Source organism: Podarcis raffonei, chromosome 5 (genome assembly GCF_027172205.1).
Source record: "Podarcis raffonei isolate rPodRaf1 chromosome 5, rPodRaf1.pri, whole genome shotgun sequence".
Classification (NCBI taxonomy): Eukaryota; Metazoa; Chordata; class Lepidosauria; order Squamata; family Lacertidae; genus Podarcis; species Podarcis raffonei.
This window is the reverse complement of record NC_070606.1, coordinates 12,320,108-12,344,390: the sequence shown is the minus strand read 5'-3', so window position 1 is coordinate 12,344,390 and position 24,283 is coordinate 12,320,108. Positions and strand designations below refer to the sequence as shown.

The 24,283-nt window shown below is 46.7% G+C and overlaps 1 protein-coding gene across 1 annotated transcript in view; it reads right to left on the bottom strand.

The window, feature by feature from the left end:
• The window catches only part of SORBS1 (sorbin and SH3 domain containing 1), a 200,713-nt gene extending 183,288 nt beyond the window's left edge, over positions 1-17,425 (bottom strand). Inside the window, exon 1 of the mRNA XM_053387840.1 lies at positions 17,288-17,425. The gene's annotated coding sequence lies outside the window, so the exon portion shown is untranslated. The remainder of the gene's footprint in view (positions 1-17,287) is intronic.
• Positions 17,426-24,283: the final 6,858 nt, after the last annotated feature.

Here is a 24,283-nt window from a genome sequence, read left to right as displayed (position 1 = left end):
ATTGTATTTTTCGCTCTATAAGACGCACCTAGTTTTTGAAGGAGGAAAACAAGAAAAAAAATATTCTGAATCTCAGGAGCCAGAACAGCAAGAGGGATCGCTCTTGCTGTTCTGGCTTCTGGGATAGCTGTGCAGCCTGCATTCGCTCCATAAGACGCACACACATTTCCCCTTACTTTTTAGGAGGGAAAAAGTGAGTCTTATAGAGCAAAAAATATGGTACTTACAAATGGAGGACTGCCTGCAGGAAGACCATCAAACTAGCAGAGAGGAAGAATTCATCTTGCTCAGATAATACAACTGCTGGTTGGTACAACCCATTGCTGTACAGTGGTACCTTGGTTTAAGAACAGCTTAGTTTATGAACAACTTGGATTAAGAACGCTGCAAACCCAGAAGTAGGTGTTTTGGTTTGTGAATGTTGCCTCGGAAGCTGAACATGTTTCGCTTCCTGTCGAGTGTGTTCCATTTGTAAACTGAGTCCTCCGCTGCTATGGGAAAGCACGCCTTGGTTTAAGAACAGACTTCTGGAACAGATTAAGTTTGCAAACTAAGGTACCACTGTAATATGGTCTCAAAGTTTGTTGAGCGATAGATCTGCATTGCTTTGCTTTACCTGATGTTGAACTTTTGATTTTCTATAATCAAACAATTAAAGGTGACCCTTTTCATTGGCCCATTCACACATAACCATAATCCAGAATCTGGAACAAACTATGTCTAGCTACACAACACTACTTAAACCACAACCACCTTTGCTGAGCCCAGAGGAAACAAACCACAGCATAGGGTTGCCATATGTCCTCTTTTTCCAGGACACGTCCTCTTTTTCAGAATTAAAATATCTGTCCAGGACTCAGATCTAAGGCACCTGGCTAAGAGGATCTGCAGCAGAGAATCACAACAGAGAAGTATTTTAAACTTGCTACATACTGTATAAATCCCTTCTCTTGTGGCTGAACTAAAAGGACCCTGGCTCAGCTAAAAGGTCTTGGAGGAGGAGTCTGGGAGGGCAAGAGTTAACATCTGCCTGCCCTTAAGAAGAGTTCATATGCACATGTTAAACAGTTTGATAAATTGTTCGGTGCACACTTATGTTCACTAAGAACATGGGCCCAAATACTTTCCTGTGGCAAGTGAGGGAGCAATATGTATTATTATTTTGTTGCTGAAAGTGAAGAACATTGCTACAAGCAATACATCACAGCTTCTATAGCCTACATATAGTAAGGGTGTTTAACATGAGAATCGCCAGAGAGATCCGTAAGGAGAAATCGGCAAACGTGTCCTCTTTTTTGTTCTTCAAAATACGGCAACCCGACCATAGCACTGACTTAGAATTTCATGCAAACGAGCACCCATGGTTTCCCCCCTCCCAAACAAAACCACAAGCAGAAAGCTAAGAACAGGCCTTACGGGAACGCACAACTATTGCTTATTAACATTTTAAAGGTGGCTGTCTCCAAATGCACTAAACATTGCCATGGTGCAAGATTGCATAGATGTCATGCTGGCCAAAGCCTAGTTTTCACAGGCCAACCTGTGTTGGGTCATACTACTTCAGACTGTTCATATAATTGAGAAAATGAGAAAAAAATAAAAATCAAACAGAGAATCAGCATACCTTGTAGAAAGCTGGGCTAGAGCCTTTATAGTGGTACCTCAGGTTAGGTACTTAATTCGTTCCGGAGGTCCGTTCTTAACCTGAAACTGTTCTTAACCTGAAGCACCACTTTAGCTAATGGGGCCTCCAGCTGTTGCCGTGCTGAAGGAGCACGATTTCTGTTCTCATCCTGAAGCAAAGTTCTTAACCCGAGGTACTATTTCTGGGTTAGCGGAGTCTGTAACCTGAAGCGTATGTAACCTGAAGCGTATGTAACTCGAGGTACCACTGTATACCCAATACACTATGGCAGGGGTCAGCAACCTTTTTCAGCCATGGGCCTGTCCACCATCCCTCAGACCATGTGGTGGGCCAGACTATTCTTTTTTTGGGGGGGGGGGAATGAACGAATTCCTATGCCCCACAAATAACCCAGGGATGCATTTTAAATAAAAGCGCACATTCTACTCATGTAAAAATACCAGGCAGGCCCCACAAATAACCCAGAGATGCATTTTAAATAAAAGGACACATTCTACTCATGTAAAAACACACTGATTCCATGGTCCACAGCCTGGATTTAGAAGCCGATTGGGCCACATCCGGCCTCCGGGCCTTAGTTTGCCAACCCCTGCACTTGTTTTTTAGTCATGTCCAACTCTTCGTGACCCCATGGACCAGAGCACGCCAGGCACTCCTGTCTTCCACTGCCTCCCACAGTTTGGTCAAACTCATGTTAGTAGCTTCGAGAACACTATCCAACCATCTCGTCCTCTGTCGTCCCCTTCTCCTTGTGCCCTCAATCTTTCCCAACATCAGGGTCTTTTCCAGGGAGTCTTCTCTTCTCATGAGGTGGCCAAAGTATTGGAGCCTCAGCTTCACGATCTGTCCTTCCAGTGAACACTCAGGGCTGATTTCCTTCAGAATGGATAGGTTTGATCTTCTTGCAGTCCATGGGACTCTCAAGAATCTCCTCCAGCACCATAATTCAAACCCTTGCACTACAGAGTATTTTTCATGCACAGAAGAGCATTCAGTCATGTTAGCCCCACCTGCAGGCTGAAGTGGCAATGGATTGACCACTTCAGTAAAATGAGGGTCCCTGAATACCCATGGTTTAAGTGTTAAGAATCTGAAGCTGTTTAAAAGGAGTTCTGTGGCACCTTTTCAGGTGTGCTCTCCATTCCAGCCAGAATACAGGTGCAAACTTGATGAGTCTTTCGTTTTTCATTCATTCTGCTCTAACCCAGAGGCTCAGACTCAAAGGCCCGAAACTAGGTTTAGGGGACCTGAAAACAAATCAAACTCTGTTCCAAATTAAACCCTGCACATGCAGTCTCGTTTAAAATGGAAGCATATTCAAGCAGCACCTTACCCGCAATTTCATGCAGGTGTTTAATTAAAAGAAGGACTTGTTTTTAAAAAGCGCTCTGTGGATTTCAACGCATATCGCACTTTAAATTTCACATGCACAGTGTACTCTAGAATATGAGAAGGGGTGGGGAATTAATGTTACAGATTTCGGGCAGGTGCTGCTGAAAACCACTTACCGTATTTTTTGCTCTATAAGACTCACTTTTTCCCTCCTAAAAAAGTAAGGGGAAATGTGTGTGTGTCGTAGGGAGCGAATGCAGGCTGCGCAGCTATCCCAGAAGCCAGAACAGCAAGAGGGATCGCTGCGCAGTGAAAGCAGCAATCCCTCTTGCTGTTCTGGCTTCTGAGATTCAGAATATTTTTTTTCTTGTTTTCCTCCTCCAAAACTTATAGAGCGAAAAATACGGTACTTGTGCTGCTGATCTAGGTGCTGGCCACAAATGTTTAAAAATGTGACAGCTCATTTAAACAATGCAGTTTCTCGCAGGGGTTTCTGGAAAGCACTTTCTATATTAACACAGTGCTTCTAAGGCTCCTATCCCGTAGGGCCAGTCCATCTGAGTGCAAGATCTATATACATCATAGTTCTGTGTTGCTGGAAGTAGTTGTTACCTGGGGAAGGGGTGTGGCTAATGACTGATTAGCCATGCCCCTTCCCCAGGTAACATCCACTTCCAGCAACATCTACTATCCCACTGGTTGTCAATCAAGGCGCCATGGCACCCTGGGGTGACTTGAGGTGTGTTCAGGTGAGCCCTGGGGGGCTGTGCTTTCATCAACTTGAAGCCCGTAGCTTCCTGCATTCTCTTTCTTCCGGAAGAACATTCAGGGGAGTTGCCAACTTTAACTTGCAGCCCTCTATCTTCCGGCATCTCTCCCTCTCTCCCTGGTAGCAATCCTTCTTTAAGTCCTCCTCCTCCTCTCGCTGCCTCCCAGATGTGGAATGTAACATCACTGAAGCAGACAAATACAACATTTCCTGTTTGCCCAGAGCGGACACACAGGGGAATGTTGCTCCAGCCAGGAGGACTTCCTGTCACACCTGGTGTGGAGCAGCCTCCTCCTTCATGTGACCAGGTAGATGGGTGTGAGCCTGGCAGACCCTACAAAAGGGCTGATCATGCAGCCATCTTTGCTTTTTATCACCTTAGTTCATGTGGCCAGCATGACTAAGCCGCTTCTGGCGAACCAGAGCAGCGCACGGAAACACCGTTTACCTTCCCGCTGTAGTGGTACCTATTTATCTACTTGCACTTTGATGTGCTTTCGAACTGCTAGGTTGGCAGGTCTCTCCCTAGCTCCACCCTTATTTCAGACGTTGTGACATATTGGTTAATCACAATATTTAGCTTGATGATATACCGCAATGTTGAAAACCAGACCTCGCCCAACCCTAACAGCACAGACATTTATCTGCCACTGTTTAAAACGAAATCTGCTCAGAGGGCCAGCTACAAGAGGGGGTGTCCTCCTTCGTATCTTGCTGCACCAGAATCATGACCATCCTTAGTCAAGAACCGAGTAGGCCACTGTGATTCATCACATAAGCACCTAGGATTATAATGTACAGCACAAAAGTGATTCATATGGAACAGGCAGCCAGAATTTGGCTTGGACAACCTCTTATTGAAAACAAGACTCTTAGCTGTTTGGCCACTCTAAAAATGTTTCCCTTAATATTTTAAGAAGAGGAGCTGAAAGGGAGCCTTTGAGTATTAAAGAACGGCACATTAAGCTTCTGCAACCAATCAATTCCTTGAAGTATCTGCCAAAGAATTGTCTATTCACAGCCAACACAATTGCTGTGTTCCCAAACATCTGAGTTTATGTTCCTGGTGCTGTTTTGAGACAAAGTGTTACAGGCAAGGCTGAATCCATTGCTGAGCAGCACCCAATATGCATGTAACTGGAGGCTTGCCACCAGCCCCTAGTGGCCCACCAAAAAACAAACCCTTTTTACGCTTTTTTTAATCCTGTGTTACTCAACTTCATCTTAAAATGACACAATGAAAGAACGTTAAGTACAAGCGGGGAATTTGAATACAACCTCTCCCTTCCCACAGTTCTTTCTCAAGCAACGTAGAAATCAGCACAAAACTCATCTAGTTCCTAGAACTGGTCACGTCTGGAGGATTTTCCGTGGACAGAAGTTTGCCCATCCCTCAAAGAAATAAACTTCTCATGGGCATGCTGGTTGCCAAAGCCACTATAGCCATCTGCTATTTGCCAGCATCTAACACGATGACACATTTATGTTCTTCCCCCAAATCAGCTGTCCCTTCCTACGGCCCATAAAGCGTAAGAAAGCAACTATCCTGTTTAGTGATGCCCAACAGAATGCTAAACTTGCAGTGCAGTCAGTGCCAGATTTACGTATAAGCTAAACAAGCCAGAGCTTAGGGCTCCACTCTCTTGGGGGCTCCCAAAAAATATACTACTTCTTAATTGTATTTCATTTCAACAATTCCTTTGATAAAATACATATTTTGTTATGTGCAAATGGCTTTAGATACCTATCAGGTCCATAAATTACCAAATAGCATATATTCAACACAAAAAACAACGACAATTGGTTGTTGACAAAGGACAGCTGGACATATAAAGGGCCCCATTACCTTCAGTAGCTTAGGACCTCATCAAACCTAAATCCGGCCCTGAGTGCAGTGCATATTCACCATTGCGTGGTCTTGGTCCTGAACCCCTGGCCTACCTGGTAGCAAGTCAGTACGTCCAGTCCCCATTCCCCAATCCACATGTCCAAAGCAAAGCACTGTGCCACAGAGACCCTGGAACATCTATGCTGAGGTCCTTCAACATGGGCAGTTGAGCAGACACCAGCTCTGCTTCCTTTTTATACTTTGCCTGGTGATTGCAGCATCTGGGCTTGATGAGGCAGGTGACTCTCACCTGTCCTGAGCCTACTCCAGCTGAGGAATCACAAACCCTCATCCCAGAGCTAGCGAGCACCACCTGGACAGCTAGGGAGCTGGGCTGTGGGCCCTTGACTGCCTCAGCCTCCAGGAGTGCTCCCTACACCTCAGAGCTCGTTGGGTTCATAGAGATTCCTGCGCACTGACCCCCAAGCTCTGTCACTCCGTGAGAACTCCCTACACTAACCTCTACTTCCCCATCCCAGCTTAACCCAGTGAGTCCCAGTCCCGGCCACACCCCTCACCGGGATCCTCTTCCCTGTTGTCCTGCCAGTTCATGACAGGTATGCATTCACATTTTGTTCTTACACACATTCCTACAAGCCTTCCATTCCAGAATCAACTGTAAAAAAAGAAAAGAAAAGGTAAAGGACCCCTGGACGGTTAAGCTAAAGTTACCAGATTTTTTTCAATGAATCCACAGACACTTTTCAACTTCAATGGATTTTGTATGGGGGCTGATTTGTAAATCCAGGGACTGTCCCTGGGAAATGGGGACATCTGGTAACCTTAGTTTAAGTCTAGTCAAAGGCGACTATGGGGTTGCGGCGCTCATCTCGCTTTTCAGGCCAAGGGAGCCGGTGTTTGTCCACAGACAGCTTTCTAGGTCATGTGGCCAGCAGGACTAAACTGCTTCTGGCGCAACGGGACACTGTGACTGAAACCAGAGCACATGGAAATGCTGTTTACCTTCCGGCTGCAGTGGTACCTATTTATCTACTCACACTTGCATGCTTTCGAACTGCTAGCTTGGCAGGAGCTGGGACAGAGCAACAGGAGCTCACTCCGTTGCGGTGATTCAAACCGCTTACCTTCTGATCGGCAAGCCCAAGAGGCTCAGTGGTTTAGGCCACAGCGCCACCCGTGTCCCTAGAATCAACCATAACAGCATACTACAGGCATAGCTGCATCCTGCATACAATCCGCACCTGACATCACACACTGGAACCACGGTGGGTGAAGAAAAGGTTTAAAAATGCTCCCTCTGTCTTGAAGTCCCAAAACTGATCAGGCACTCCTGCTATTAACAGTAAAGCAACACAATAATTCAGTGGCACATTCAGCATCGTATGTAGTCTGGCCGTTGTCCAAGTTCGCTTGGGTGCCTTCCAGGAGTGATGCAAGGCTTTGAAGATCTGTTGCCTCCCTAGCTGTCATATTGGATATTCTTCTACAAGAAGGAGGGCAGCCATATAAGTCTGGAGGGGAGAATCTTTCTCTACCAGAGCTTCCAGGGGCTACATTCAAACAGCAGTTGAGGCAGTCGGCAGATCCCATGACGCGACTCTTAACTTTGTAAGAGTCTACAGTCACATACTGACCTCTTCATCCTTCATTCTGGGAAGCAAGAGGCATTTTCAAAGACCAAGGACACATCTCTGCCCGGCAAAAAACGCTTGAGAAGCATGCAGAGAAGTGCCGGCAGCGTTAGAAACTCAAGATATATAAGCTAGGTCCCAAATTGATCCTTAAACCAAGGTTACAGTCACCAAAACAGAATGTCTAGTTGCCATTTTGGGGCAAGACAGCTCTAATGTCTTATTTTTCAAATGATGGACTGGCTGTGATTCTCAGTTAAACATCTGGCTAGTTCAGAGGACAACCTTGAGCTAGGTTAAGAAATTTGAGAACTTAAAAGAGAAATCACTTTATCCAAGCACAGTCTACATATATTCCTATTCCTACCTCTTTTTCTTAATGTTGACACTGTCCCTTCATAACCTAAGAATATTCATCACAACTGTGAGCAGGGCAGACGGGTGGGGTAAGTGAAGTCAAGTGACAACAATTAGATATGATCTTGTTCGCTGCTCCTGCTCAGGTTGCACAGAAAAAGCATTTTGGTTCCTGAAATTCATTCCAATTGTGCAGGTAAAATAAAACTGATAGAATTCTACAGGATGTGCTATTAGTGTGTGAAAACAGACCAGATCTAAGGATCTCCAGATGGTGGAGATGTCAGGCCCAGCCATCTTCACTTGGTCGCAACTGGCTGATAGCCAGGTGCAAAATGCGCCTGGCTCCTGGCTAATTTCAAACACCAGGCACTGCCTCTTGGGGTTCCACCACCTGAGGTTCCACCACCAACCCTCCTGGTTTCAGAGTTGCTCCAACCCTCAATCATTTGGCTTGCCCTTTTCTGAAACTTCTCCTGCTCTGTGGTATCCTTTCTTTGAAGCAACCGGAACTGTACATAGTGTTCCAAGTGTGATCGCCCCATAGATTTGCATAAAAGCATTATGATATTTGCCGTGTTCTTTTCAACCCCTTTCCTAACAATCCCATTTCCACAGCTGCCATGCACACAGGGTCAACATCTTCACCAAGCTATCCACTCTGATATAAAGGTCTCATTTCTGGTAAGTCAATGCCAGTTCACACCCCATGAGCCTATATTGATGCTATATGTGAAATTCCGGGGTTTGGGGACGAATCGTGCATCGCTTTCAACTTGCTTATATTTAATTGCTTTGCCATTTTATTGCCTACTCACCCAGTTTGGAGAGAATTCATTTTAAAGCCATATCAAAAAGCAACTGTAAAATATTAAACAGACCCTTTCAATAATTAATTTCCCCAGAGACCGTCTCCTTGTGGATCACACCGGGCAGATCTTAGAAGAAGCAAAATAAAACTTCCAAGTGGCAAAATATATCAGTGTGACCATTCTAACATCCCCAAGATTTTGCGGTTTCATCAGGTTCAAAACTAGTCTTCTCAGAGGTACCATTTTGGGGTGCAACCTATGGCCCTTTCATTCATTTTATTTTAACTGTTTTATGCTAGACAGCATCTTAAAAAGCAGAGACATCACCTTGCCAGCAAAGGTCCATATAGTTAGAGCCATGGTTTTCCCAGTAATGATCCCGTTCACATCTACAGGTACCACTGTAGTGATGTATGGAAGTGAGAGCCGGACCATAAAGAAGGCTGATCGCAGAAGAATCGATGCTTTCGAATTATGGTGCTGGAGGAGACTCTTGAGAGTCCCATGGACTGTAAGAAGTTCAAACCTCTCAATTCTGAAGGAAATCAGCCCTGAGTGCTCACTGGTAGGACAGATCGTGAAGCTGAGGCTCCAATACTTTGGCCACCTCATGAGAAGAGAAGACTCCCTGGAAAAGACCCTGATGTTGGGAAAGATGGAGGGCACAAGGAGAAGGGGACGACAAAGGACGAGATGGTTGGACAGTGTTCTCGAAGCTACCAGCATGAGTCTGACCAAACTGCAGGAGGCAGTGGAAGACAGGAGAGCCTGGCGTGCTCTGGTCCATGGGGTCACGGAGAGTCGGACACGACTAAGCAACTAAACAACAACAACAACAAAAATGCTGGATTTTAAATTGTCGTCCCCTGCCTTGGGACCTGCTGGTAAAGGGGAGGGGTACTAAATGTGCTTCATGGAGGGCAGTGTTTGAAATTAGCCAGGCGCCAGGCGCCTTTTGTGACTGGCGCAGGTCCAATTGTGACCACATGGAGAGCTCTGGATGCCAGGTTCGCGACTGACATCTCCATCTGGCTGGCCCCTCCAGCTTTCTTAAGCAGGTCAGCAGAAGACCTTATTTACTGAAATTTATGCCCCGCCTTTTTCTCCACGGAGTGCATGGTACACCTCCCTCCTCAGTTAATCCCTACAACACCCCTGCGAGGTAAGTTAAGAGGCTTTGTCTGGCCCAAGGTCACCCAGTGAGCTTCAGCACACATGAATTCCTGCATTGCATGAATGACCCATTGAATGAGAGGACTCTTGGGTCCCTTCCAACTCTAGGATTATATGATTTGGTGAATTTTGCTACATCTGGGAAACAGGAACAAAGAACAGAGCAATGTCTTAAAGGACCTAGGAGACCCACGGCACGGATGATGTCCCCTGCTCTGCGACTTACGCCTTCCATTATTCTACACTGAACCAACTGACTTCAGACAGGTGAGAAGAAGGCCAACATCCTGCCAGTGGCGTAGCGTGGGTTGTCAGCACCCGGGGCAAGGCAAGTAATTTGCGCCCCCTAACCCGTGGATTTGCGCCCCCTAACCCGTGGATTTGCGCCCCCTAACCCATGGATTTGCCCTATCCCCAGATGTTGCGCCCGGTGCGGCCGGCCCCCCCTGCACCCCCCCACGCTACACCACTGCATCCTGCTCAGAGATGCTTTTTCCCAACTCATTAACCACCATTATGCCTGGCACATCCTATGCCCAATTAAAAACGTCCTTGCTTCCTAGAAGCTGGCAGAGCTAACCAAGGCCATTTAGCTCTTTGCAGTCTTTTAGAGAGATTTTTGGCAACGTTCTAGAAACGCCGTGTTCCTAGAGGGGCAGCCCCAGTTACAATGCGATTCATAATTACAAAATCATATTTCTTTTATTACCGCTGCTTTGCTTCCTGTTTATCTCAGCCGATCACATCACTGAGAATGCACTGCCACAACAATGGAAATAAATCTCTGTTTGTACTCGGGATTGCCAGAAAGAAGAGGGGGGAAGCTGTGCTCGTTCTCCTAATAATTAAGAATACCCCAGTGCCTTCCACTTGCAAGGCCGCTTGCAAAGAGGCATATGTACCATAGTAAACCTTATATGGTAAGGAATGGACAGACCTTGTCTAGCTAACCGGCGCTCATTAAGGCCTTTCTCGTGTCCCGAGTGATATTATAAGTCTGTGACCTGGAGGGAGTGTAGTTGACAGCAGGCACAGCCAGTCCATTCACTGGTCAGGTGAAGCATTTATCCCAGGTAGCAGCCTTGAAGAGGGCTCCAGCAACCAGCCTCTTCTTTCTCCAACTTCCACTCTTTTCAGAGGCAGGCTGCCAGTCAGAGCCCGTCTATATCCTTAGCATTTTGTGTGGCGCACAGGAGTTTCGGTATACCTGAAGGAGCGTCTCCACCCCCATCATTCTGCCCGGACGCTGAGGTCCAGCGCCGAGGGCCTTCTGGCGGTTCCCTCATTGCAAGAAGCAAAGCTACAGGGAACCAGGCAGAGGGCCTTCTCGGTAGTGGCGCCCGCCCTGTGGAACGCCCTCCCATCAGATGTCAAAGAGATAAACAACTACCTGACATTCAGAAGACATCTTAAGGCAGCCCTGTTCAGGGAAGTTTTTAATGTGTGACATCTTAGTGTATTTTTGGTCTTTGTGGAAGCCGCCCAGAGTGGCTGGGGAAACCCAGCCAGATGGGTGGGATACAATTATTATTATTATTATTATTATTATTATTATTATTATTATTAAATCCAGGGGTGCTCAGTCCACAGGCCCTTGCCTTGGGGGGGGTGTTTAACTGATGTCACAGTGAACCCCAGAGCCTCTGGAAATCCCTGCGGCCAGATCAGCGATGCTCTTCCTTGCCCACTTTTTTATAAAAATAATAATTTTTATTAAGTTTCTTTTCTCATAACAAATAACCAATAACATTACTAAGCATACATTTTCCAATTTCCCCCCTCCCTGTTGACTTCCCTCAACTCCCATTTCTGGTTTGTTACATCCAATGATACATTCTGCTGTTTGTATACTGTAATATGTTGTCACACTGTTATACTTCTGGTTCTCAATAAATGAAGTTGCAAATGTTTATTTAAATCCAGCCAGCAAGACCATTTCTTCTTGTTTCTGCAAATGGGTTGCGAATGTGATCCGTGCAGGATGCACGTTCGCAACCCGCAGCGGCGCATCTGCACACACGCAGGTTGCGACTCGGCGCTGCTGCGCATGTGCGACCCCCGAAACCCAGAAGTAACCCGTTCTGGTACTTCTGGGTTTCGGGGGTCCGTAACCTGAAAAAATGCAACCTGAAGCGTCTGTAACCCGAGGTATGATTGTAAAAGGTCCCCATTCTTTTTTCAAAGTCACTATTGCCCTTTTCTGCTTTTGAATTATGGTGCTGGAGGAGACTCTTGAGAGTCCCATGGACTGCAAGAAGATCAGACCTATCCATTCTGAAGGAAATCAGCCCTGAGTGCTCACTGGAAGGACAGATCCTGAAGCTGAGGCTCCAATACTTTGGCCACCACATGAGAAGAGAAGACTCCCTGGAAAAGACCCTGATGTTGGGAAAGATGGAGGGCACAAGGAGAAGGGGACGACAGAGGACGAGATGGTTGGACAGTGTTCTCGAAGCTACGAACATGAGTTTGACCAAACTGCGGGGGGCAGTGGAAGACAGGAGTGCCTGGCGTGCTCTGGTCCATGGGGTCATGAAGAGTCGGACATGACTAATTGACTAAACAACAACATTGCCCTTTTCACACAATCTTCCTTCTCCACTTTCAAGCCCTAAATAGTTTGCCCGGTGATGCAACCAGAGGACCACCCTTCCCTGCCCTTCCTAACAGTTCTCAGTACAAAACAGTGCTTCTATTCAGAGCTGTGTGCGTGCGATTGTGACACCGGTGGCAGCGCCTCTGGTGTTGAGCGCTTCATGGAAGTGTTGCAATGCCAGGCAGATGACTGCCCAGCTTTCTCCTAAGCTCCAAACTTGGGGGGGGGGGGAGACGACGACTGCTGTTTTTCCTTCTTTTCTGATCCACCCACCTCTGTAGCTAGCTGCCAACTCAGCGCTCCTTGCTTTCCCTTCCCACGCATCGGAAACAAGGGTCCTCCTCCCTCGGCTTGGTGGCAGATCCCCGCTCCCGATCCATGCATTCAACGTTGCCCCACGCTGCCAGGCTGAAAGGGGGCACTGTGCCAAAACAGCAGAGCGCCTCGGCAGCCCAATGTCAAAAATTGCAACCCTGGCGCTCTTCTAGCTGCAAACTGCAAAGGAAGGAATCCCCCCTGAAGTTTCACTTGGCTTCTAAGGGCGCAGCAACTCCTTGCCTCCTCCGATCTGAAAAAGACAGCCTATTTATTTACTCGTTTACACCTCTCCTCCAAGGAGCCCCTCCCCATGTTATGCACACATCAACCCTGTGAGGTAGGTTAGGCTGAGACTGAGTGATGGGCGCCAAGTAATCTAGTGAGTTTCATAGTTGGGTGGGGATTTGAACCCTCCCAGGTCAAAGTCTGACACTCTAACCTCTGTAACACACTGGGGACCAGAACCGTGGGCCCCCATATTTTATTTTTTTGAATAGCGTGAATGTTTGTGACGATTCCCTTTTCATATTCAGCCTGGAATCTCCCTCTCTATCAAGGTAGGTCAGATCCTGTGGGCTGTATCTCCCATGAGCTCCAGCCAGCACAGCCATGGGTCAAGGACGATGGGACATCTAGTCTACATGACCTGGTAGATTGCACCAGGCCATCTGACAAAGAAAAAGTTTTGGAGGATCTCACCCAAGCAGAACCGGAAAAAGGCTACAACCCAAATTCTGCCCATGACGTATGGCAATAATATGAAATGATCCAATGCTTTGCCTTCATTAACATTATCTGCAAAAAAGGTAAAAAAAAATGTAAATATGAAAATATCTGGCCTAATTTACTGGCTTTGCTTTCAACACAGGATTTTCAAATGGTTTCTGTACATGTGTCCCCACAACACAAAGGACCAGGGGCTCACATTTTACAGAGCATATTCTGTATGTACAGTGGTACCTCGGGTTAAGTACTTAATTCGTTCTGGAGGTCCGTACTTAATCTGAAACTGTTCTTAACCTGAAGCACCACTTTAGCTAATGGGGCCTCCTGCTGCCACCGCGCCGGAGCACAATTTCTGTTCTCATCCTGAAGCAAAGTTCTTAACCTGAAGCACTATTTCTAGGTTAGCGGAGTCTGTAACCTGAAGCGTATGTAACCCGAGGTACCACTGTACTAGTAAATATGTTCCTGGTTGTTACTGCCTCGCTTTCAAAGAAACACCATTGGCCAAATTTCCATTCTCTGTATGGCTTGGCTTGTACTATGATGGGGTTCATTACAAAACAAACTACACCCCCAATTTTAACTGTTAATTGTCAAGGGTCTGCTTTTCTAATAATAGGATGTTTTGGTTTAAGCATGTGAGCAATGTCAAACTTTCTAGTTTAGTGTTAATAATCTGGAGGCAATTCATTTCCTTCTCATTTCTATTGTCCAATTGTCCATCTGTTCTGGGATATCTTATGGTACATATGTCTTTAATTTTGGGTTTCTAGGTAATGTGAAAGTGCTCTATGTTCAAATCCATGCTCATTCATTATATCCAAGAATCTGCGTATTTCAGAGCTTGCTGAACATAGGGACTCGCCAGTAAAAGTAAAGGTAAAGGGACCCCTGACCATCAGGTCCAGTCGTGACCGACTCTGGGGTTGCGGCGCTCATCTTGCTTTATTGGCCAATGGAGCCAGCGTAAAGCTTCCGGGTCATGTGGCCAGCATGATTAAGCCACTTCTGTAATTCTTAATATTTTAGGAGGCTCAGCAAAGTTTGGCTGCTCGTGGCCTCTTTTTTAAAAGCATTTATAACTGTGGCATGTGGTGCTGTGGGTTAAACCACAGAGCCTAGGGCTTGCCAATCAGAAGGTTGGCAGTTCAAATCACCATGATGGGGTAAGGTCCCTGATCCTACCCACCTAGCAGTTTGAAAGCACGTCAAAGTGCAAGTAGAGAAATAGGTACCACTCCAGCAGGAAGGTAAATGGCGTTTCCGTGTGCTGCTCTGGTTTTGCCAGAAGCGGCTTAGTCATGCTGGCCACATAACCCGCAAGCTGTACGCCGGCTCCCTCTGCCAGTAAAGAAAGATGAGCGCTGCAACCCCAGAGTCGTCCGCGACTGGACCTAATGGTCAGGGGTCCCTCTACCTTTTAAGGGAAAGGAGGGAGAGATCTGGATGCTTACTGAATGCATTTAATTGGATTTGACGCTTACCCGATGAAAAGACTTAGGCTATGTACACATTAGCAGCTTAAAGTTCAGCAAGGGCATCTTCCCCCTGCTGTGTTTCAAGTTGCATTTGCATACAGTGAGGGGGGGGGCTGGGATGTCTTTACACCAGGGGTAGGCAATCTAGTCCATGGGTAGGGAAACTAAGGCCTGGGGGCTGGATCTGGCCCAATCGCCTTCTCAATCCGGCCCACAGATGGTCCAGGAATCAGCTTGTTTTTACATGAGTAGAATGTGTCCTTTTATTTAAAATGCATCTCAGGGTTATTTATGGGGCATAGGAATTCGTTCATTTCCCCCACCCAAAATATAGTCTGGCCCCCCACACGGTCTGAGGGACGGTGGACCGGGCCATGGCTGAAAAAGTTTGCTGACCCCTGCTTTACACAATGCACATTACTGTTTGGTTTCCTGAGCCCTGCAAACCCTCCTTTCCATTAAGATTGTCATCTGTGCGCAAGCACCGTCATCTGCGCATGTGCAATGGGTGCCTCAAATGTACACACCTCAGCTTAAAAGTGAATTGAAACATGGCTCAAGTTTTCCTTTCAGACTGAAGCTGGTTTGAGGGAAAACACGTCAAACAGCTGTATCTCTTAAAAAAAAACACATACACCTACAAGATGGTGCTGCGTTGTGAATTATGTTACATATATACACACCCTGGGAGAAGGGTGTGATGAATATTTGATGAATTATTGTATTTTAATATTTTGCTGGAAGCCGCCCATAGTGGCTGGGGAAACCCAGCCAGATGGGCGGGGTATAAATAATAAATTATTACCATTATTATTATAATTATCCACCTATTCCACAGAAGGTCTCAGTGCGGGTCACTTACAGCCCAATCCTATACATATCTACTCAAAAAGAAGTCCCATTACATTAAACTGGGCTTACTCCCAGCTGTTTATGTATAGGATTGCAGCTTTAAAACATACAAGTCTCTGGCACAGCATCCTGATGGGGAGAAAGGACAGGGGTTTCAAATTAAAGGCAAGGATCCCTGCTGAAAATTCAACTCGCCAGTTAACAGAAATGCAACTGAATAGCCCCCAGCGTACACACATTAGCCATGCCTGAAAATGCTTTGTTTGTATAATACATTTGTAGAAGCAAATGCCCTTTCTAAAACGAAGCAGAAGGTTTGCCAATACAAGCGCACGCTCTTTGATGGAAACAGGATACCTACAACAGGCCTGAGGTGGCTTTTCTTCATTATACTAATAGCCTAATAAATAAGTAAGTGGGAGCTTTCGTTTTCACAGCAGCAAGCTAGCAAGAAAACCCAACCCCCCCACAATCCTCAAGACTGGAAGGGCTGAAGGGCCTTAACAGTAAATGTTCCTGGCAGGCCATAGATACAGGTTTCATTCTTTACTCAAATGCGAATTCACAAGCGTTCAGCTCTTTGTCTTGCTCTGCGCGGGGAAATAAATCTCTAATGTACACTGTTTTTTAAAAAAAGAACGAACACAAAACAGCCAAATAAACCCACAGAGGTATTTTACATTTCTGCATGTAAATCAGAAAAAAAACGGCCACAGCAATTCCTGGTCAATACCCAGGAGAAGAGTGAGACACACACAACCAGTTTTCTAAATGTATTATATTGACCACTGGACTAGTCTATTCTCCAGAAATTTGGTCCAATTTTTTTAAATTAAAAATCCTATGTTTGGCTCGCTCTCTGATTCCCCCAAAGCCCAGCATTTTCCTTGGTCCTCTGCAACCCTGCAACACCAATGCACCGCAGCTCCTGCGCAAGTGATCTTCCCCGTAGGATTTTGAGCGGAGGAGGAGGAGGAGAAGGGATGCCATTCCCTTGCGGGCAAAAAACGGCGGTGAATGAAGCGCCACGCGCCACCAGCGGCCGCTTCCTGGGATCTCTCCCGGAGAAGATGCTACTTTCACCCGCTCCTAGCAACAGATACAGGACGCGACAACCGCGTTGCTCTCTCTCCTCCCCGCCCCCCCCCAAGAAACAATGCACGACCGTCTTTAACCTCCAGCACCGCCGGCATCCGAAAGTCAAGGTCGCGCGGTCTATATAAAAGGCAACCACCTTAAAGATGGACTCCCATCCTCAGCCTAGTTCTTGGAGCGTTGTGGGGGGGGGGGAAATCAAGAAAACCCGTTTGCCGTGGCGAAGATCAACCGGGTGGGGCTGCCATCACACCCGAATCTCCGCGCCGTGCGAACGGGGAGGGTGGAATTCGACTTGTTCTTTTGCAAAACACACACATAGAGAGGGAACCAGGTTCTGCAACTCCCTAAAGAGGTCCCTAAATCCGCGCGGGGGGGGCGTTCTAATCAAGGCGTTCCAAGCAACCTCCGCGTTCCAAGCAGCCGTCTCTAACAGCCCAAGAGCCGGGCCTTTAAAGCAAGCAAAAGCGCGCGCCCGCGTGCATGCGCGCCCCCGCAAAGCCTCTCTCGGGATAAGCCGGATTCCCTCTTGGAAGAGTCCGAGGCGGCGACACCACCAGCAGCAGCAGCATCCCAGCCCCGTTCACACGTTCACGCAGACACGCAGGTCCTAAGTCTGCCCCTGACGCGCGTTCCTTCCCTTTGCCCTCTTACCTCGCTCCTTCCCCGCTGCCGCTTTTGCAGGAGAAGCTCCTTCCGCGCCGCGCGCCGCAGCAATCCGCGCCGCTTCGCCTCGGGCGACAAGAAAAAGCCCTGACTTCACCGCCAGACGCGCGGCGGGCGGCCAATGGGAGGCGGCTCCGCCCACCTCATTAGCATGTCCCGCGGGGGCCGCGTCCGCACGCGCAGCGCGGCCCGAGCGCGCCTCGCCTTTCCCCGCTTCCCGCGCTAGGCAGAGAGCGCGCGCTCCCCCGCAATTAGGGGAGGCGTGCGTGCAGCCCGGCGCCTCCCCCGCCGACACGTGTCTGCTGCGTGGGGATGGAGTAGTAGGAGAGGCTATATTAATGGCAATTTATCCCTCCGGGAGCCCACGCGCGGGGGTGGAACAGAGTTCTGAAATCCTACAGAATTCATCATGCGAAAGGCTGGGCTGGATGAATCCCTAGCCGGAATTAAAAATGCTGGAGGAAATATCAACAACCTCAGATATGCAGATGACACAACCTTGATGGCAGAAAGTGAGGAGGAATTAAAGAACCTTTTAATGAGGGTGAAAGAGGAGAGCGCAAAATATGGTTTGAAGCTCAACATCAAAAAAACAAAGATCATGGCCACTGGTCCCATCACCTCCTGGCAAACAGAAGGGGAAGAAATGGAGGCAGTGAGAGATTTTACTTTCTTGGGCTCCATGATCACTGCAGATGGTGACAGCAGTCACGAAATTAAAAGACGCCTGCTTCTTGGGAGAAGGGCAATGACAGGCCTAGACAGCATCTTAAAAAGCAGAGACATCACCTTGCCGACAAAGGTCCGTATAGTTAAAGCTATGGTTTTCCCAGTAGTGATGTATGGAAGTGAGAGCTGGACCATAAAGAAGGCTGATCGCCGAAGAATTGATGCTTTTGAATTATGGTGCTGGAGGAGACTCTTGAGAGTCCCATGGACTGCAAGAAGATCAAACCTCTCCATTCTGAAGGAAATCAGCCCTGGGTGCTCACTGGAAGGACAGGTCCTGAAGCTGAGGCTCCAATACTTTGGCCACCTCATGAGAAGAGAAGACTCCCTGGAAACGACCCTGATGTTGGGAAAGATGGAGGGCACAAGGAGAAGGGGACGACAGAGGACGAGATGGTTGGACAGTGTTCTCGAAGCTACCAGCATGAGTTTGACCAAACTGCGGGAGGAAGACAGGAGTGCCTGGCGTGCTCTGGTCCAGGGGGTCACGAAGAGTCGGACAGGACTAAACGACTAAACGACATGGTTTTCCCAGTACAGTCATACCTCGAGTTGAAAGCGCTTTGGGTTGAGTGTGTTCGAGTTGCGCTCCGTGGCAACCTGGAAGTAACGGAACGCATTACTTCTGGGTTTTGCCGCTCGCGCAGGCGCTCAAAATGACATCATGTGCATGCGCGGCGCGGTAGTGGCCTTGCTAGCTAGGGATAAAGGAAGTTGTAGTCCAACAATATCTGGGGACCCACAGGTTGAGAACTGCTGCAAGAGATGCGAAACACCCCCATGTCTTTCCCTCTGTGCCACCAACCCTTCAGGGTTTTGCTTGCTTGCTTGATTTTTATTCCTTTTTAATTACCATTACAATATCAATACGTGATTTACGAGTTCAACATAACACCAAGTCAGATATGTATGAACCATACAGTGGTACCTCAAACTTAATCCATTCCAGAAGTCCGTTCCAAAACCAATGCGTTCCAAAGCCAAGGCCATAGAAAGCCATAGAAAGTAATGCAAAATGGATTCATCAGTTCCAGACTTTTAAAAACAACTCCTAAAACAGCAATTTAACATGATTTTTACTATCTAACAAGATCACTGAGCAACAAAATAAAAGCAATAATCAACGTACAGTGGTACCTCAGGTTAAGTACTTAATTCGTTCCGGAGGTCTGTTCTTAACCTGAAACTGTTCTTAACCTGAAGCACCACTTTAGCTAATGGGGCCTCCTGCTGCTGCCGCGCCGCCGGAGCACGATTTCTGTTCTCATCCTGAAGCAAAGTTCTTAACCTGAAGCACTATTTCTGGGTCAGTGGAGTCTGTAACCTGAAGCGTATGTAACCCGAGTTACCACTGTACTGCGCTTTAAAATAAGTAAGAGGGTATTGTAGATGATAAAAATTAAAAATATTTTTTTTCTTACCTGCACTGATGATGGTCATTGTTTCGATGGGGGGCTTTTATCCATTTTCGCAGTCACGCAATCAATCAATCAGTAGCTGAACTGGGTTCCACACAGTCACAAAAACAAATTAACTGAAAAAGCCTCAAAAACGCAAAATAAATAGCAAAAACAAAAGCGCCAAACTTAATCTGTTCCAGAAGTCCATTTGACTTCTGAAATGTTTGAAAAACCAAGGTGCAGCTTCTGATTGGTGCAGGCGCATGGGACGTTCGGCTTCCGAAAAACGTTCAAAAACCGGAACACATACTTCCGGGTTTTTGGCATTTGAGAACCAAGGCGTTTGAGTACCAAGGTACCATTGTATATACATCAAAAGGTCTGCCCCATTTGGTTCTAGACACTATTAAACACTAAATTAGTTTAAAACATCCTTAAGGCTGTATTTTATTGTTCCCATATATGCTCCATTTCCTGATAAACATGCACTTTCCCCTTTCAAAGTTCTGCTGCATTAATTTCACCACATATGCCATATCCCAGCTTCTCAATTGACATTGACATAATGGGTCTATCATTTTTTCCACCAAAAACTATTGTTAACATCCCTGCAATAATGTTTTTAAATCTTCTTCCGTGGCTTATTAAATAGACAAAAATAAAATAAAATGCCACTATTGGGTTTGATGGTAATATATGAGCTATCATATTTTGAATATGAAGGTATGGAACAATCTTTGGACTATTCAATGAAAAGTGAAGCAGATTCTCTTCTTTGATGCCTCACCTTCAACGAACACTTCCTTCATTTATTTACTCCAAGGGAAGCAAATATGATTTAACAGGCATTATTGAAACCTGGTGGGATGAAATTCATTAATGAAATGTAGGGCATAATTTATTCCAAAGGAACAAACAGGAAGAGTGGAGATTATATGTAGATATGCAAGAAACTCCCTAAATCTGAAGGTGGAAGTTTGGTTGAGAACAGATGATTACCAATAATGTCAAAAGGAACTAATAATTACATCATTGTAGGAGACTGCTAGGGACACGGGTGGCACTGTGGGTTAAACCACAGAGCCTAGGACTTGCCGATCAGAAGGTCGGCGGTTCAAATCCCCGCAACAGGGTGAGCTCCCGTTGCTCGGTCCCTGCTCCTGCCAACCTAGCAGTTTGAAAGCACATCAAAGCGCAAGTAGATAAATAGGTACCGCTCTGGCAGGAAGGTAAACAGCGTTTCCGTGCGCTGCTCTGGTTTGCCAGAAGTGGCTTAGTCATGCTGGCCACATGACCCAGAAGTTGTACGCCAGCTCCCTCGGCCAATAAAAGTGAGATGAGTGCTGCAACCCCAGAGTCGGTCACAACTGAACCTAATGGTCAGGGGTCCCTTTACCTTTACTAGGAGACTGCTACATGACCAAACTCGGAAAAAGACATAGATGTTGCCTTCCTAGATTATATTTCCACATTTTCAGATGAGAGATAGTAGCGTGGGAAACCAAGTACCCTGATATATGTTGGAAGCCAAGAATGAAATTCTACTGATTAATTGCTGCCTTGCCTTGCTCTCAATTTCATTTTCCAAAAGGTGAAAGACGAGAAAAGATCAGGTATGCTGGTCCTGACACACAATAACAGGCAAAAGCAGGTCGATGGGTGAAAATAGTGGGGTCAGTGGGTGACTGCATCATGTTGCGGAGTTGGAAATGATTCAGAAAAGGGCAAGCAAAGGGGGGAATTTTCCTGCCAAGAGGGGTGACAACATTTGGAGGATTTTGGCTTGGAAGAAAAAGTAAGAGGCGACACAACAGAGGTGTGTGAAATTATGTACGGCATAGAGCAGACATGACCAAACATGGCCCTCCAGATGTTTTGGGACTACAACTCCCATCATCCCTAGCTAACAGGACCAGTGGTCAGGGATGATGGGAATTGTAGTCCCAAGACATCTGGAGGGCCAAGCTTGGCCATGCCTGGCGTAGAGAAATTGGATCGGGAAATGTTTCTGTCTCTCTCTTATAATATTAGAACTCAGGGACATTCCAGGGTAGCCAAAACATTGGAAGATTCGGGAATGAGCAGAAATATATACCGTAAATATATACCGTAATCACTTCCACAAGAAGCAGTGACGGTCACCAATTTAGATGATTTAACAGAGGATCAGGCAAATTCATGGATCACAACCTCAGATATGCAGATGACACAACCTTGATGGCAGAAAGTGAGGAGGAATTAAAGAACCTTTTAATGAAGGTGAAAGAGGAGAGCGTAAAATATGGTTTGAAGCTCAACATCAAAAAAACGAAGATCATGGCCACTGGTCCCATCACCTCCTGGCAAATAGAAGGGGAAGAAATGGAGGCAGTGAGAGATTTTACTTTCTTGGGCTCCATGATCACTGCAGATGGTGACAGCAGCCACGAAATTAGAAGACGCCTGCTTCTTGGGAGAAGAGCAATGACAAACCTAGACAGCATCTTAAAAAGCAGAGACATCACCTTGCCAACAAAGGTCCGTATAGTTAAAGCTATGGTTTCCCCAGTAGTGATGTATGGAAGTGAGAGCTGGACCATAAAGAAGGCTGATCGCTGAAGAATTGGTGCTTTTGAATTATAGTGCTGGAGGAGACTCTTGAGAGTCCCATGGACTGCAAGAAGATCAAACCTATCCATTCTGAAGGAAATCAGTCCTGAGTGCTCACTGGAAGGACAGGTCCTGAAGCTGAGGCTCCAATACTCTGGCCACCTCATGAGAAGAGAAGACTCCCTGGAAAAGACCCTGATGTTGGGAAAGATGGAGGGCACAAAGAGAAGGGGACGACAGAGGACGAGATGGTTGGACAGTGTTCTCGAAGCTGCCAGCATGAGTTTGACCAAACTGCGGGAGGCAGTGGAAGACAGCAGAGCCTGGCGTGCTCTGGTCCATGGGGTCACGAAGAGTCGGACATGACTAAACAACTAAACAACAACAAGGCTGCCAGCCACAATGGTTAGGTTCTACTCTACTGTCACAGGCAGTATGACTCTTGAACCCATTGCTGAGAATTGCAGGTGAGGAGAGTTCGGTTGCTTGCAGGCTACTTCCCTGCTGTCCCCGCCCTTATTTCTCCCTTCTCTGTTATCTTACTCACTGTCACTAGCTATGCTTTAAGCACATTGGAGTAAAAATGCTCTGCTTTGTTTGCAAGCTGTGCAAGTATGTACTGAATGCTGCTGCTATATAAGTCTATCTATATCAATACAAACCCGTTCCTCACATTCCATCACACACAGTGGCGTAGCGTGGGTTGTCAGCACCCGGGGCAAGGCAAGTAATTTGCGCCCCCTAACCTGTGGATTTGCGCCCCCTAACCCGTGGATTTGCGCCCCCTAACCCTAACCCCCAGATGTTGCGCCCGGTGCGGCCCGCCCCCCCTGCACCCCCCACACTACGCCACTGATCACACAACAGACCTCAGCTGCCACTGCAGTCCATGGAACAGAGCAAATGAGCTGAACTCCAAGGCGTAGCTGTAGGAAATGGCAAACCTTGCTTCTCGCTCAAAACACTCTTAATCTGATGACAGGCATTTCGCTAGGAAGCAGGACTGGCAACTGTATTACACAGGTTCTATTCTGACTCTGCAAAGGCCTCAAGTAAATATCCACAGAATTTTTCATGGTCAACATTGATTGATTTAGTTATTTGAAAAAATATTATTGTCTGTTCTTTACTGTAAAAGGAATCCCAGAGCCGGTCTAATAATAATAATAATAATAATAATAATAATACACTGATGATAATAATAATTTATTATTTCTACCCCGCCCATCTGGCTGGGTTTCCCCAGCCACTCTGGGCGGCTTCCAGCAAAAGATTAGAAATATGTAAAATTTTAAATACCTATTAAAATATCCGAAATATACATTGGTACCTCAGGTTAAGTACTTAATTCGTTCCGGAGGTCCGTATTTAACCTGAAACTGTTCTTAACCTGAAGCACCACTTTAGCTAATGGGGCCTCCTGCTGCTGCCGCGCCGCCGGAGCACGATTTCTGTTCTCATCCTGAAGCAAAGTTCTTAACCTCAAGCAGTATTTCTGGGTTAGCGGAGTCTGTAACCTGAAGCGTATGTAACCTGAAGCATATGTAACCTGAGGTACCACTGTATAGCCTCACTCTCACCAACCGGAAAATTTAAATAACAATAACAGAAACAGGCAACAGATGGAAAAGTGGGTATTCATCAAGGGCCTAAAACTCACCAAGAGTCAATGCAGGCCTTATCTGAGAAGGAGTTCCATCACTTGAGGGGCCACCATTGAGAAGGCCCTGCTTGGGTTGTTCTATAGTGTATCTCTGATGTCTGCAGCAGTACCAAGAAGGCCTCCCTCATAGATCTAGACAATCTATTTCCTCCAAGAGCACTTGGAACTGAATGGCCAACTTCCTCTTCCCCAAAAGGGGACATTTGCAACTGGGCAGCTCTGGGCCCATTGCTGTTTTTGAGGAACAGATGCACCACTGCTTCTGTAATGGTGGTAGCTGCCATTGCCATCACACAACAATACATTTACAACACTCCAGACCCACAACAGTCCTGGACTTCTACAACAACAACACCCCCAAGACCATTTCCCTCAGTTTGGGTAAAGTTAAAGGTAAAGGGACCCCTGACCATTAGGTCCAGTCGTGGCCGACTCTGGGGTTGCGGCGCTCATCTCACTTTACTGGCCGAGGGAACCAGCGTACAGCTTCCGGGTCATGTGGCCAGCATGACTAAGCCGTTTCTGGCGAACCAGAGCAGCGCATGGAAATGCCGTTTACCTTCCCGCCGGAGCAGTACCTATTTATCTACTTGCACTTTGACG